This window comes from Microcaecilia unicolor, chromosome 3, assembly GCF_901765095.1.
Source record: "Microcaecilia unicolor chromosome 3, aMicUni1.1, whole genome shotgun sequence".
NCBI classification, from domain to species: Eukaryota; Metazoa; Chordata; class Amphibia; order Gymnophiona; family Siphonopidae; genus Microcaecilia; species Microcaecilia unicolor.
The window spans coordinates 157,606,406-157,623,949 of record NC_044033.1 but is presented as its reverse complement, the minus strand read 5'-3'; positions in this window follow the sequence as shown (position 1 = coordinate 157,623,949).

The window sequence follows — 17,544 nt, the reverse complement described above, 5'->3', positions numbered from 1 at the left end:
CTTTTTTCTTTTTGTACCGGCCGCTGCTGCTCAACAGGAGACGCAGCAGCGGCTGGACAGCGTTAGTATTGGCGGCTGCGGGTGGCGAGGGGGTTGATGTGCCCGAGGGGGGGGTAGGGGCTGGGTGATGCGCAGAGGAGGGAGGGGAGGGTCGCTGGACATAGGTGGCTGCAGCGGGAGAGGAGGGTCGCTGGCCAGGATGGCTGCAGGGGGGGTAGGGAAGAGGGAGGTAGGGAGGGAGTCCTGAGACCAGATGGGTGGCGGACAGAAGGGACGCTGCAGGGGGAGAGGAGGGTCGCTGGACATGGGTGGCTACAGGGGGGGCAAGGGGAAAGGAGAGGAGGGTACAAAAAGAAAAGAACCAAAAAAAGATTTTTAACCTGAAACGCGGCTCCGTAGACAGCCATCTGGCATTGGCTGTCGTCACTGCAGCCGCTCCTCCTCTCCCCTCCACGTCACTGCCCCTGCAGTAAGACCCCAGAGGAGCGCAGCGACATCAGAGGGGAGAGGAGGAGCGGCTGCAGAGATGACAGCCAATGCCAGATGGCTGTCTACGGAGCCGTGTTTAAGGTTTAAAATCTTTTTTTGGCTTTTTTCTTTTTGTACCGGCCGCTGCTGCTCAACAGGAGCCGCAGCAGCGGCTGGACAGCGTTAATATTGGCGGCTGCGGGTGGCGAGGGGGTTGATGTGCCAGAGGGGGGGGTAGGGGCTTGGGTGATGCGCAGAGGAGGGAGGGGAGGGTCGCTGGACATAGGTGGCTGCAGCAGGAGAGGAGGGTCGCTGGACAGGATGGCTGCAGGGGGGGGGGTAGGGAAGAGGGAAGTAGGGAGGGAGTCCTGAGACCAGATGGGTGGCGGCAGGGAAGACAGAAGGGACGCTGTAGGGGGAGAGGAGGGTCGCTGGACATGGGTGGCTACAGCGGGGGCAAGGGGAAAGGAGAGGAGGGTCATTAGACATGGGTGGCTGCAGGGGGGCAGGGGCGAGGAGAGTCGCTGGACATGGGTGGCTGCAGGGGCAGAGGAGGGTTGGTGGGGAGGGGGTCCTGAGACCAGATGGGTGGCTGCAGGGGGGGGCAGGGGAGACAGGAAGGACGCTGCGGGGGGGGGGGGGGGGGGATTACCTTGCTAGCGCCCGTTTCATTGCCTCCCGTAACGGGCCATTTATACTAGTCTAATATAATAACTCGCACCTCCAATGTTCTGAAGCTAACTCCATGGCAGTGAAGCCGTGTAGTGTTCATAGGGTTCGTAATCACCCCACCCTCGAGGGAGCTCTGTATAGTTGCCAGGGAAAGAAACGCGACATCAGAAGGAGAAGGGACCAACCACAGGCCTCGCACTCACTCTGTGCCCCGCCTTCAGAGGGAAGGGAAAGCTGCATATAATATTCACCCACCAGAAGTTCGTTTCTTCCCTCTGAGTTCCAGGGTCGTTGTCTGTCCCCCCTCCCTCCCAATTCCAGGGTCCCCCCTCCCTCCCAGTTCCAGAGTCGTCGTCCCTCCCTCCCTGTTCCAGGCCCCCTCCCTCCCAATTTTAAAAGTCATCCTGACTTACCTTGCGCAGTAAAAAGCATGCAGGCGCGGCACTTCACTTTTCCCTTCTGTCTCTCAGCTCTGGTCCCACCCTTGTGGAAACAGGAAATGAGGGCGGGACCAGAGCTGAGAGACAGAGAAGGGAAAACTGAAGTAAGTTCTGAGCCTGCACGCTTTTTACCGCTGCTGCTGGCCACCGTAACACCGAAGAACTGGGAGGGAGGGATGACGACCCTGGAACTGGGATGAAGGGAGGGGGGACCCTGGAACTGGGAAGGAGGGAGAGAAGGGGGGGACCCTGGAATTGGGAGGGGGGACACTGGAACTTTCCTTAAAAACATTAATGGCGGAAGGTGATTGCCTTGCTAGCGCCCGTTTCATTTCAATGAGAAACAGGCTTTTTTTTTTTACTAGTGGTTTGGTCGCAAGGAGCCACAACGGGAATGAGCTCAGGTTCTCAGCCCACTACACTAACCATTAGGTTGCTACACCACTCCTATTTGGCAACTACCAAGTTCAAGTCTTTTCCCTATGCTATCATGTAGCATACAAGATGCACTTTTGGAACCATGAGCAGTGGATCAAGACTGTGTACATTTTATTTGTGGGCTTTGCATCAATTTTCAAAACAAAGTGTATGCACTTTCTAGCTGAGCAATTTTCATTAAAAAAATGTGATCTTATATTGCTTTTGTGCAAGTAGAACGTTGCTCAAATATGCAATATACACATGTTCTTTTCCTCACTTGATGTAATAATGGCCTTATGAATGCTTCTTAGAGGTGTTATCAATTTGGGCTACTGTTCAGATGTATTATTTTACCACTAACGAGCTATTTTAGCACAGGCCCAATTTTATGCAATGAGACTAAAATATCAGGTCTTAATTGTAGTCCATGTTTATTTATTTATTACATTTGTATCCCGCGCTTTCCCACTCATCGCAGGCTCAATGCAGCTTACATAAATACAATCTGTAGTATCTGACTCAACAAAGGAGGTATGTGGTAGGACAAATGAACAAGGGTAAATGGGATAAAAGAGGTGTGAGAGAAAGGATAGGGATAGGTAAGGAGGTGGAGCAATGAAGAAGAGGTAGGGGAAGAGCATGGAGGGTAAGAAGATTGGAAGGAGGTAATTTCTGAGCCAGTGTTGTTAATGATTAGATGAACAGGTAAATGGTAGGTCAAGTCACTTCTCCCCTTAATGTAGGTCAAAGTACATATGTACTTCCACAGCACATGGCTGCCTACCTGTATTGTGGGTGGGCCATTTTCAGATACCCAATTTGCACAAGCATAATCTAAATAACACATTTCTTATCCTCAGAACTCACTTTAATGAGGGCAGTTTTCAATCTTTAATGCTCGTCAGCAGTCTATTACTAGCATAAATTGAATCATCCATCTATCCTTTTATTGGAATTTATTAACTGCCTTCATGAAGAGATTCACGCAAGGTAGAATGTAACAGAATGAGGTAAACTTGGAAATGGCAAATTGAAACCTAGTACTAGGATAAACATGAAACAGAAATATACAGTTAAAAGCACTGTAGAACAATCACTAAAATACAAATGATAGCACAATAGACATCATGGAAGAGTATTCAAATAACCTATATGTATGATATGGTGTCAGCATAGTACCAATGAAACAAATAGGCATGCACTAGACCATTCAGATAGCAGATGTGATGCTAATGCTGTTGACAATACAATGAAACATCCTACTATGTAGCTGAGGTTAAGATGATTTGGGACAAACTTTTCCAAGGTAAAAGCTTTCCACTTACCTTTTCTCATATACAATACAAATAAAATATACTGATATTGAATATTGGCCTAGGGTACAGATAATAGCTACCGTACATTTCCAGAAAACTAGTAGGCTATTATAACCCTAATGGTGTTCTCTGCAGTGGATCCATGGGTCATGGAAAGGACATCAACTCTACATTGGTACTCAAGAGTCTCGGATCATCCTTTTGAATCCTGGAAAAGGGATTATCCTAGAACTCCACTGATATCTCTATTAAAGCACTTGTCAAAGAGTATTTCATTTTTTACATTGTTCCAAAAGTATTTATTTAATGAAAAAAAATTACTATGTTTACTACTACAGTGACCGTATGTTGGATTTTTAAGTATCCCCTAAGTTGAACAAATTTTAACAAAGTAACCCTGATCCCTGATTAGCAGAGATGTTGAAACAGACATTACAAAAACACATATTCTAATCATTAAAAAAGAAAATACAAATTACTAGCTTTTGTCTAGGTATTTTATTTTTCTCATTATGTTGCTCTGAGCTCTGGTTTCTGCTTTCCTCTGTTTTGACTCTGTCATTTTTTTCTCTCCTTTTCCTTTCTTGAATTTATTTTTCTGTCTGTGGGAGTTGAATTAATTGTTACTATTCAGTCTTCAATTTCTCTCATTTTACTGGATCTACCTACAGCTTTCCATCTCTTTCCCTCACTCTAGCTTTCCTTTTTCCCATGCCTCTTGTTTCCCAGACTTTCACTAATAAATTAGAACATAAGTGTTTCCATACTGGGACAAGACCGAAGGTCCATCAAGCCCAGTATCCTGTTTGCAATAGTGGCCAATCCAGGTCACAAGTAACATAGTAGATGACAGCAGATAAAGACCTGTATGGTCTATCTAGTCTGCCCAACAAGGTAAACTCATTACACATATAGTATGTGATACTTCACATGTATACCTTACCTTGATTTGTCCTTGCTGTTTTCAGGGTACAGACCGTAGAAATCTGCTCAGCACTAACTTTGCTTCCCAATTACCGGTGTTGCCACCCAATCTCCGCTAAGCTTCTGTGGATCCAGTCCCTCTAAATAGGATTCCTTTGTGTTTATCCCACACATTACTTGGCAAAATCCCAAAAGTGTAAAACAGATTTTATGCTTCTTATCCTAGAAATAAGCAATGGATTTTTCCAAGTCCATCTTAATAATGGCTTATGGATTTGACTTTTAGGAAATTATCCAAAAATATTTTAAACCCTGCTAAGCTAACTGCTTCTATTGTATTCTCTGGCAACAAATTCCAGAGTTTAATTACATGGGTGAAGAAATATTTTCCCCAATTTGTTTTAAATTTACTACTTTGTAGCTTCATTGTGTGCCCCCTCGTTGCTTGTATTTTTGGAAAGAGTAAACAGTGGTGTACAATACAACTACAATACAAAAATAAGAGAAAAGAATGCCAAAAAAATTTGATAGAAAAGTCACAAACACACCAGAACAAACATTAACATGATCCTTGACTCAGGTGTACACACGCCAAAACGCAGTCCATGTGTACTTCTTTTTGCTATTCTTTGTTTGTATACTTTTGAACCCTCTTTTCTGCTACCTTGTGTGTATCTAGCATATTTTACATCTGGGGCAGATCACTTAACACACACACCCCCCCCCCCCCCCCCCCCAATTATTTCCAGTAATAATCATTAAATGAAATGAATAATAATCATGATCAGAAAGTATTCAGAATAATTATGAACCTGTTGCTGGTTTCACAACCATAGTGCAAATGACTGCACGCTCTCCAAGTTGCTGCAGTGATGTTCAGTAGCGCTGTAACAGAAATTCTGTGGTTCTGGCAACCATAAAATATTCATCTCTGCTAGCCTTTACTGTTGAGTAACTAATGATTAAAGCAGCAAGCTGAGAATTAATAAAGCAAGGATTCAAATCACACTGCTGTTCCTTTAGATCTTGGACAGGTCACCTAACCCTCCACTGCCTCAGGTACAAAACTTAAACAGTAAGCCCTCCAGGGACAGGAAAGTATCTAGTGGAAGGTATTACCTCAAGCTACTACTGAGAAAGGTGTGATTTATTTATTTATTGCATTTGTATCCCACATTTCTATATCCAAATCCAAAATCCAGTATCAGGCATACTGAGAAGTAATACAAAGCACTACAAATGTCACTCAAGACCTACAGAGCAATCCTACCATACCATAATAGTAGTAACTTCCATGAGTCACACAACAAGGGCCTTCCTAACAAAAGGCAGCATGGGAAATATTGTAGTGATCACTGGAACATCAATAAACGTATTGGGAAACTAAACAAGCTAGATTAGTACAGAGATCCACAGACATTCAGTGCTAATAGAAAGACATATCTCTTTCACACACAGAGCACAGACTGTCACCCAGTATATAGTAAGACGTGGAGGAGCATTTTCAAAAGGGACATCCAAGTTGCAATTTGGACATCTTTGCAAAACGGTGAAATCCAGGGGTAGGAAACCCTGTATTTTTGAAACAAGATGGACGTCCATCTTTTGTTTCGAAAATACCGTCAAGGACCTCCAAATCCTTAAATTTGGTCGTCCCTAGACATGGATGTTTCTGACTTTTGGCGATTTTTGAAACTAAAGACGTCCATGTCAAAAACGGCCAAATGCAAGCCATTTGGTTGTGGGAGGACCCAGCATTTCTAGTGCACTGGTCCCCCTGACATGCCAGGACAGCAACCGGGCACCCTAGGGGGCACTGCAGTAGACTTAATAAATTGTTCCCAGGAACATAGCTCCCTTACCTTGTGTGCTGAGCCCCCCAAAACTGTACACCACTACCATAGCCTTTATGGGTGAAGGGGGGCCCCTATATATGAGTACAGTGGGTTTGTGGTGGGTTTTGGAGAGCTCGCTGTTTCCTCCACAAATGTAACAGGTGGGAGGGGGGGTATGGGCCTGGGTCCGCCTATCTGAAGTGCACTGCAGTACCCACTAAATCTCCCGGGACCTGCATGTGCTATCATGGACCTGAGTATGACAGCTGAGGCTGGCATACAGGCTGGCATGACATATTTTGAAAGATGTTTTTTTACAGTGGGAGGGGGTTAGTGACCACTGGGGGAGTAACGGGAGGTCATCCCCGATTCTCTCCGGTGGTCATCTGGTCATTTCGGGCACCTTTTTGTGCCTTAGTTGTAAGAAAACAGGTCTGGGTGAAAACGTCCAAGTGTTCGTCTGGGACATCCTTGTTTTTGTCAATTATGGGTCAAGGACATCCAAGTGTTAGGCACGCCCAAGTCCCGCCTTTGCTATGCCTCCGACACAGCCCCTTGAACTTGGCCATCCTTGCGACGGAGTGCAGTTGGAGACATCCTAAATCGGGTTTTGATTATGCCGATTTGGACATCCCTGGGAGAAGAACGTCCATCTTCTGCTTTATGTCGAAAGATGGACATCCTGTTTCAAAAATGAGCCCATAAGTAACTACAAACTAAAAATATATGTGGACCAAAATCAAACTGAATCCCCAAGAAGCCAGACTGCATACAGTGAACACCAGAGAAATGAGAATGCATGCCTCCCCCCATATTGTGCAAAATAACATAAATTTCAAAAATTGGCATGTAGGGACAAAGGGTCCCTGCACCACTACTACTACTACTACTACTACTACTACTACTACTACTTAACATTTCTAGAGCGCTACTAGGGTTACGCAACGCTGTTCAAATTAACAAGAACAGTCCCTGCTCAAAGGAGCTTACAATCTAAAGGACAAAATGTCAAATTGGGGTAGTCTAGATTTCCTGAGTAGAGGTGTAGTGGTTAGGTGCCAAAGGCGACATTGAAGAGGTGGGCTTTGAGCAATGATTTGAAGATGGGCAGGGAGGGGGCCTGGCGTATGGGCTCAGGGAGTTTATTCCAAGCATGGGGTGAGGCGAGGCAGAAAGGGCGGAGCCTGGAGGTGGCGGTGGTGGAGAAGGGTACTAAAAGGAGGGATTTGTCTTGAGAGCGGAGGTTACGGGTAGGTACGTAAGGGGAGATGAGGGTAGAGAGGTAAGGAGGGGCTGCAGATCGAGTGCATTTGTAGGTTAGTAGGAGAAGCTTGAACTGTATGCGGTATCTGATCGGAAGCCAGTGAAGTGACTTGAGGAGAGGGGTGATATGAGTATATCGGTCAAGGCGGAAGATAAGACGTGCAGCAGAGTTCTGAACGGACTGAAGGGGGGATAGATGGCTAAGTGGGAGGCCGGTGAGGAGTAGGTTGCAGTAGTCAAGGTGAGAGGTAATGAGAGAGTGGATGAGAGTTCGGGTGGTGTGCTCAGAGAGGAAGGGGCGAATTTTGCTAATGTTATAGAGGAAGAAGCAACAGGTCTTGGCTATCTGCTGGATATGCACAGAGAAGGAGAGGGAGGAGTCGAAGATGACACCGAGGTTGTGGGCAGATGAGACGGGGACAATGAGGGTGTTATCAACTGAGATAGAGAGTGAAGGGAGAGGAGAAGTGGGCTTGGGTGGGAAGACAATAAGTTCGGTCTTGGCCATGTTCAGTTTCAGGTGGCAGTTGGACATCCAGGCAGCAATGTCGGATAAGCAGGCTGATACTTTGGCCTGGGTTTCCACAGTGATGTCTGGTGTGGAGAGATAAAGCTGGGTGTCATCAGCATAAAGATGATAGTGGAAACCATGAGATGAGATCAGGGAGCCCAGGGAAGAGGTGTAGATTGAAAAAAGAACGGGTCCAAGGACAGATCCCTGAGGAACTCCAACAGAGAGCGGGATAGGGGTGGAGGACGAACCATGAGAGTGTACTCTGAAGGTACGATGGGAGAGATAAGAGGAGAACCAGGAGAGGACAGAGCCCTGGAACCCAAAAGAGGACAGTGTGTCAAGAAGTAGGTTGTGATTGACAGTGTCAAAAGCGGCAGATAGGTCGAGGAGGATGGAGTAGTGACCTTTGGATTTGGTGAGGAACAGGTCATTGCAGACTTTAGATAGTGCCGTTTCTGTCGAGTGTAGGGGGCGAAAGCCGGATTGAAGCGGATCGAGGATGGCATGAGAGGAGAGAAAATCAAGGCAGCGGCTGTGAACGGCGCATTCAAGTATTTTGGAGAGGAAGGGTAGGAGGGAAATGGGGCGGTAGTTGGAGGGACAGGTAGGGTCAAGTGATGGTTTTTTGAGGAGTGGTGTGACCACAGCATGCTTGAAGGTGTCCGGGACAGTTGCAGTGGAGAGAGAGCGGTTGAGGATATGACAGATGGGGGGGGGGGGGGGGGTGATAGTAGGAGAGATGGTGCACAAAGCACTATGTGTCCTTATACAACAAAGTATGTGGGACTATAATGGCATTATTCAGCATTTCCAACCTGACTTTCAAAACAGACTTTGGCTAACTTCATCTTTCACTACTAAGGGGGGTGTCTGTGTGTTGGGGGGGGGGGGTGGTACAGTTCTCAATGACATTGCAGACCTCTTCAAGAACTGCAGGCCAGTCAAGGACCACTGGAAATTCCCTTGATGACTGAGCTGACTTAATAACTGGAGAGACAGAATATCACAACATGCTGTTTCCTGGGACAATGCACTCTGCAGTCAGATGTGATGTACTGGTTGGATCTGTAAACCACAATGATCAAAACCCCTAGGCCTGGTTTTCTCAGACAGTGGCACAGTTGTATCTCAGGAAAGCACCCTCCTCCCTGAAACCAACTTTGTGTTTAAAATGCCCTTCATTGTGGTGCTGATGGAACAGCATTGTGGCCCTTAAGCCATAACAATCTGTAATAAACAAGGTTGTTTCACAGAACATATGGGGCCCAGGCCAAGCCAGGAATGACATCATGTTAGCTGGAGCTGGCTTTTTCTTCTATAAGAAGGATTGTAAAGAAGAACAAGGGGCTGGCATTCCATCTGAGCAACCCTGCCTTCCTTCCGTCTGACCGACCATCTGAGGAACATTCTGCCTTCTGCTGGATGTCTGCACCAGGTTGTATAGTTGCCGTGTATAGCCATTTTATAAATGCTGTGGGTAGAATTGCTAACTGAATTATAAGTCTATTTAGGGTAATGTGCGTTTACTCTGAGCTGTTTCTATGATAAGAACTGCATTGCCATCATTCCTATAACTTTCTTATTATTATGTAGCTATTGTAAATAAGCATTATTTTTTTTATAATACCCATAGTGTGGTGTTAGTTCTGTCTGTTATTTGGGCATTGTGTGCTGCTCGGGTCTGTAGATAAAAAGGGAACACGTTTGCTTCTGACACTACCTTGCCTAATGCTAGAATGGAGCTGAGTCATTTTCTTCTGTAATTCACACTGAGTGTCATATCCCCAATAACACCCCAAAAGGTTGTTATCTGTGTACACCTCATAGGCATATTCCAATCACTACAATACAAATAAAAAATGGAAAATAAGATGATATCATTTTATTGGACTAAGTACATTTTTCAATTAGCTTTCAGAGGCCTAATCCTCCTTCCTTAGGACAGGAGAGTATACTGCTGTTATGGTATCCTGTCCTTATCTCAGGAAAGGTAAAATTAGTCAAATAAAAATGTATCACTTTATTTCCACTTTTTTATTTATATTTATTAACACAGTTACCACACTACTTTACCTTAAAGTAAAAATAATAAGAATACAAATAAGAATTCTGTTTTGACATGGTGGAGTGTAGTTTGTTTAATGAGAAAATATGAGGAAGTTGCAGCTATTAAGAAAAGTATTTCATTAGCTGCCATTGGATCATTTTTGTAAATTATTTCATATTTATGCTATTATAGTTAATTATTCAACTTTGTTAGTGGGCATTTTCTGTAACTTGTATTAGTGGACTGGAGTAATGTGGGGTGGGGGTGTGTTGTTTGTAATTAAAATTACAATAAAAAGTTTGAATTAAAGTAAAAATAATTTTTTTTTCTACCTTAGTTGTCAGGCCATTTACTTTTTCTAATTGTGTTGGTCTCAGTCTCTGGTTTCTGTTTTCCTCTGTCTTTTCTTAATTCTTTTGCCAGGGTTTCCCGTCCATTTGCCATTTTTCTCTCTCCTCCTTTTCAGTTCAGCTTTCTTCAATTTATTTTTCTGCCTCTGTCCAGATTTAATTTTTACTAGCCAGTCTTCAATTTCCTTCTTTTTACTGTGTCTACCAACAGCTTTTCATCACTTTCTCTCATCCCAGCTCTCCTATTTCCTCATATTCCTGTTACTAGCTCTAACATCTTTCCCAATCCCTGCTGCATCCAGAATCTGTCCTCACTTTACCCCTTTTCCATCCAGTGTCTGCCCTCGTTCTCTCCCCTTCCATCCTGCACCTTTCTCTGCCCTTTCCATTGTGTCTGCACTCTCTCTCTTCCATCCAGCATTTTTCACTGTCCTCCCTTTCCATCCAGCATCTATCTTAAAGAGTTGCACGGGGACAGAAATCTTACCCATCCCCGCCTGTCCCTGCTGGAATCTTACCCATCCATCCCCACAAAAATGTAACCCATCCCGTCCCCATCCGAATTTAACCCATCCGCACCTGTCCCCACAAGAATTTAACCCACCCCCACCCATCACTGTAAGAATTTAATGGTACATAAAAGAAAATTCCAGTCAGCTCCCTCAGTCTCTCTCTGGATTTGAGCCACAGCACTGTAGGCAAGGAAGGAATGGAAGCTGAAACTTTGAACACTCTGGTGTGCACATGTAAGATTTGTCTCTGATTTACTGGCACTTTGTGCTGAGAGGTCACCATATGCACATGCCAGTAGGTCAGGTGACATCTGATGTTCTTGCCTGTGTCAGAGCTGAGGTCTGCTCATCAGCCCAGGAGCAAAGAGGATTAATTGTAACATAGTAAGTGACAGCAAATAAAGACCTGAATGGTCCATCCAGTCTGCCCAATAGTCACACTCATTATCAATTCATGATTAAATCAACGAGTGTGATATTACATACTTGATTATGGTCTTTCTTTTGTGTTTCTGGAACATAGACCATAGAAGTCTATCTGGCCCTATCCTTATGTTCCAACTGTTGGAGTTGTCGTTGAAGCCCACTCCAGTCTATTCATCTTCTCATTTGTGGGACACACATCATAAAAATCTGTCCAGAACTGTCCTTATGTTCCAGCCACTGAAGTTGCTGTCTAAGCCCTTTCCAGCCCATCCTAAACCAGATTTCCATTTAGACAACCATACAAGTCTGCCCAGTATTGGCCCTAGTTAATCACAGCCAGAGTTGCCATCTAAGCATTACTTCACACATGCAGCCATTTAAGGTTAGGTTTTTTATAACTTCCATTTTCTAATTAGAGATCCTCTGTGTTCATCCTACACCTTTTTGAATTCCATCATCATTTGTGTCTCTACCACCTACTTAATGGAAAATTTTCCACATTTGTGCTGTTAAAGCAAGGAGGAAGAGGAGGAGAAGACAGCACTCAAAGAACTTGGTACTCGGTGGTAGATGAGAGGCTGGTGCAGGTGTAGCTTACACTTGCACGGGAACCCTGCAGAACTGCTTCCATCCCCGCGGGAACCGCACAGGAACTGCTTCCGTCCCCTCGGGAACCCCGCAGGAACTGCTTCTGTCCCCACGGGAATCCTACAGAACTGCTTCCGTCCCCACGGGAACCCCATAGAACTGCTTCCGTCCCTGTGGGAATCCCACGGGTTCCCCGCAAACCCCGTCCCCGTGCAGCTCTCTTTTCCCATTCTATCCAGCATTTGCCCTCTCTCTCTCTCTTCCCTTTCATCCAGTGCCTGCTCTCTCTCACCTTCCATCCAGCTCCTGCCCTCTATCTCCCTTCCGTCTAGTGCCTGCCCTCTCTCCCCTTTTAATCCAGCATCTACCCTCTTTCTCTTCCCCTTCCATCCTGCATCAGCTCTCTGCCCCTTCCATTCAGTGTCTGCCCTCTCTCTCCTCCCATCCAGTATCTGCCCTCTCTCTTCCTTCCAACACCTGCCCCTCTCTCTCTCCCCCTTTCTATCCAGCACCTGCCCTCTTTCTCCCTCCTTCCAGCCAGAATCTGCCCTTTTATTCTCTGCCCCTTTCCATCATATATCTGCCCTCTTGCTCTGCCCCCTTCCATCCAGCATCTGTTCTCACTCTTCCCTCTTCCATCGTCTGTCCCCTTGTTAGCCCTTCCATCCAGTATCCCCCTCTGTCCTTCTATATCTCCCCCCCACTACTACCACTCCCACACCATTGCTGCCATTTCCCCATACCGGCAGTGGCAAAACAAGCTAAGCCCATTGTGGAGCCGCACTCTATATACCCACAGCTGCTGGTCCCACTTCCTCCGACATCATCTTTCTGTTCCAGGGCAGAGCTGCCATTCGCGGGTGTGTAGAGTGCAGCCCTACAATGGGTTTAGCTTGTTGTGCCACTGCTGGTCTGGGGAAACAGCAACTGTGTAGGAAGAGGTGAGAATGGCATCCTACATGGCACAGGCAGAAAGAACATTGAATCCACCCCTTTATTGCTTGCACCTGGAGCATACTGCCTCCACCACCCCACCCTTGGTATGCCACTTAGAGGAACTGTTCTAAGCTACAGGGTGTACAACAAGAAAGTCCAGAGGCACAGTAAGTGGATTGTCAAATCATGTACTAAAGGATTGGAAGGAGATTCAGGCTATTACCTGCTTCCTAAAGTACAGGTAGTCTTGAGTTAGATGTAAGTTGCAGGGGCTAATTCTGAGAAGGCTTACTAATGGATATCACATTGTGCAATTTCTTTTGATGAGGGTTCAGATAATGATGCTTGCCTAGAAAACAATAGAGGTCTCATGGGGTTCAGATAATGATGCTTGCCTAGAAAACAATAGAGGTCTCATGGGTGTAAAGAGGGCAATTTTATTATTTAAGTATTCTGCCCCATTTTATCTGAGGATCTTGAAAGTTAAACAGAGTTTTACATTTAGCCCTATAAAGTACAGGTAGCTATGGTAGTTTGCGCCAGGGGCGTATCTGTGTGGGGCCACAGGGGCCTGGGCCCCCGCAGATTTCTCCCTGGACCCCCCTACCTTCGACCCTTTCCACCTCCCCCTCCCTCCCGCACGCCCGCCACCAACCCATCGCCGATCGTTGCTGGCGGGGGACCCCAAGCCCCCGCCAGCCGAAGTCCTCTCTTCCGTGCAGGATGCAAGTTGCAACGCTTCCTGTTCTTCTGAGTCTGACGTCCTGCACGTACAATGTGCAGGAGGTCAGACTCAGAATTTGGAACTCAGTCTGATGTCCTGCGCGTTGTACGTGCAGGATGTCAGACTCAGAAGAACAGGAAGCATTGCAACTTGCAGCCTGCATGGAAGAGAGGACCTCGGCTGGCGGAGGGTTGGGGTCCCCCGCCAGCAAAGGTAAGTGACAGCAGCAGGGGAGGGTTGGCAGCGGCGGGAGGGGGTGGAGAGTGTCATTGGTGGTGAGGGGGGGTCTGGCAGTGGCAGGGGGGTCCGGAAATGGCGGGGGGGAATCGGTGGCGGCGGGGGGGCTAAAATGTGCCCCCTCCCTCTGGCTCTGGCCCCCCCTACCACCAGAGTCCAGATACGCCCCTGGTTTGCGCATGAAGGGTGTGATGCTATCATGCCACTTGCAGCCTTCTATCAGTCATGCTTTAGCATTCTGAATTACTTAGAGCTGAAGCAAACTACTTTAGGTTTAACCAGTGTAGAGGACATTACAATATGCCAGTTGCCATTGATCAATATGTTCACACTCATCTTTTCAATATATAGAGAGTGATTTCATAGTTGCCACAGGTGATAGAAACCATTAGTTTGTGGGATCAATGTAAGTGATGAGTCTAGCAGAATCTCAGAGTCCTGACATCCTGTTTGCTTTTTAGCAGCCGCCACACACTAGGCAAATTTCAGCATAAGTACATAAGTAATGCCACACTGGGAAAAGACCAAAGGTCCATCGAGCCCTACATCCTGTCCATGACAGCAGCCAAGCCAGGCCAAGGGCACATGGCGAGCTTCCCAAACGTACAAACATTCTATACATGTTATTCCTTGAATTGTGGATTTTTCCCAAGTCCATTTAGTAGTGGTTTATGGACTTCTCCTTTAGGAAACTGTCTAACCCCTTTTTAAACTCTGCTAAGGTAACCGCCTTCACCACATTCTCCAGCAATGAATTCCAGAGTTTAATTATGCGTTAGGTGAAGAAAAAGTTTCTCCGATTTGTTTTAAATTTACTACACTGTAGTTTCATCGCATGGCCCCTAGTCCTAGTATTTTTGGAAAGCATGAACAGACGCTTTACATCCACCTGTTCCACTCCACTCAATATTTTATATACCTCTATCATGTCTCCCCTCAGCCGTCTCTTCTCCAAGCTGAAAAGCCCTAGCCTCCTTAGTCTTTCTTCATAGGGAAGTCATCCCATCCCCGCTATCAGTTTAGTCGCCCTTCACGGCACCTTTTCCAATTCTACTATTTCTTGAGATGCGGCGACCAGAATTGAACACAATACTCAAGGTGCGGTCGCACCATGGAGCGATACAACGGCATTATAACATCCACATCTATTTTCCATACCTTTCCTAATACCCAACATTCTATTCGCTTTCCTAGCTGCAGCAGCACACTGAGCAGAAGGTTTCAGTGTATTATCGACGACGACACCCAGATCCCTTTCTTGGCCCGTAACTCCTAACGTGGAACCTTGCATGACGTACCTATAATTCAGGTTCTTTTTTCCCCACATGCATCACCTTGCACTTGCTCGCATTAAACATCATCTGCCATTTAGCCGCCCAGTCTCCCTTTGCATTTGTCCACATTAAATTTCATCTCCCAGTTGGATGCCCATTCTTCCTGCAATTTTTCACAATCCGCATGTGTTTTTTTTAGAACTTTGAATATTTTTATGACATCTGCAAATGTAATCACCTCACTCGTTCCAATTTCCAAATCATTTATAAATAGGTTAAATAGCACCAGTCCCATTACAGATCCCTGTGGCACTCCACTGTTCACACTCCTCCATTGAGAAAAATGGCCATTTAACCCTACCCTCTATTTTCTCTCCAAAAAACCAATTCCTAATCCACAGAACGACATTGTCTCCTATTCCATGACTTTTTAGATTTCTCAGGAGTCTCTCATGAAGAACTTTATCAAAAGCTTTCTGAAAATCTAGATACACTACATCACCTTTATCGACATGTTTATATACACTTCAAAGAAATGAAGCAAATTGGTGAGGCAAAACTTCCATTGGCTGAACCCTTGCTGACTCTGTCCCATTAAACCATGTTTGTCTATGTGTTCTGTAACTTTATTCTTTATAATAGTTTCCACTATTTTCCCCGGCTCAGACGTCAGGCTTACCGGTCTGTAATTTTCTGGATCAGTCCTGGAACCCTCCAATCTTCAGGTACTACAGATGATTTTAACAACAGGTTACAGATCACTAACAGCAGATTGGCAATTTCTGTTTGAGTTCTTTCAGTACCCTGGGGTGTATGCCATCCGATCTAGGTGATTTATCACTCGTTATCATGTCAATTTGGCTTGGTACATCTTCCAGGTTCACCGAAATTTCTTTCAGTTCCTCCACTTCATCACTCTTATAAACCATTTCCGGTACAAGTACATCTCTTATATCTTCTTGCATGAAGACCGAAGCAAAGCATTAATTCAATCTCTCTGCTATGGTCTTGTCCTCCCTGAGTGCCCTTTTTTCTCCTTCATGATCTATATTATACGGGGAGTTCACATCTACTATACCTATTAATAGGCCTCATTGAGAATGAGGCTTGTGTTATTTAATATGAGTTAAAAAAGCACAATAGTGTTTAATGTGCATTAACATGCATTAGTTAAGGTAAATTAGCAAATAGAGCCCTATATCTTAATATCCAAAGCCAAAACATTCAATGTAGTAAAAAAAAAAAAAAAGGGAACACAGCAGTGGCATAGCCAGACAGCCAATTTTGGATGGGCCTGAGTCCAAAGTGGGTGGGCACAATATTTTCTCTGTCCCGCCCTATCCCCACCTCAAAATATAAATTATACTTTCTCTGAAGATGGCCAGAATTCCCTTTTACCAAGCTTGGCAGGCAGCAGTATCGTCCCTAAGCCACTGATGCCGGCACCCCATGAACGTATAATTTTCAGTGGTTCAAGGATGATGTTGTCAAATGCAATGCTTGGGAGAAGAAAGTTCTGGTTGTCGTTGGAGGAATTCCACAACTGAATCAGATCTATCCACAGCTTTGAGTAAACTGACTGCTTAACAGCAACTCAGGACTGGGCAAAATCAACCCAAGTCAAATGAAGATGCTATAGTTTCATAACAGAAGTGGACAACTAGCTGACTTCAAAACACCTTTTGGGAAGTATGAACTCCCCCTATAATATAGATCATGAAGGAGAAAAAGGGGTGCTTCGGGAGGACAAGGCCATAGCAGAGAAACTGAATGGATACTTTGCTTCGGTCTCTACGGCAGAAGATGCAAGAGATCTGCCTGTACCGGAATTGATTTTAAAGGGTGATGATGCGCAGGAACTGAAAGGAATCTCTTTGAACCTGGAAGATGTAATGAGCCAAATTGACAAATTAAAGAGAAGTAAATCACCTGGACCGAATGGCATACATCCAAGAGTTCTCAAGGAACTCAAGCATGAAATTCGAGCATCTCAGTCCAGGGCTCCTCCTCAGTTACAACAGGGAAGGGAATAGCCACAGACATTTCCCGGACAAATGAAGAGAAAGAAAGACTCTCCGGAGGAGAAAGCTTTCTTTCTGGCGAAGGAGTAGGATCAGAGGGAAGACCACAAGACTCCTCGGAAGAGAAATATCTGGGATCTTCTCCATCATCCCATAAGGCATGCTCCTCGGTATCGGACAAGAGTTCTTGAACTGCAGTCCGAAACCGGGCCTGTCTCAACGCCAGGGAACAATGTCCCCGATAGCAGTGCCGAGAAGTCGACCCCAGTGCCAGCAGCGATGAAGCTCCCTCCATCGATGTCGACGGGGAGTCGACCTGGATGGCAGCCGATGTCAATGCTGCAAGCGGCACCGGCGTCGGAGACCTCACCACGGGGCCAGAGCCAGCTACCGTTTCCATCAATGGTGCCGAAGGCGCAAGCACCCCCAGCACCGGAACAGGCCGACGCAGCAACCCTTCCAGCAAACCTGGGAGAATGGCTTGGATGCGCTCGTCCAGAGTCACTGTCTAGCAAGGCTGCGGAGTCAGTGCAGGAACCAGGTCCAGAATCTGTTGAGGTCGAGGAGGCGGTACCAG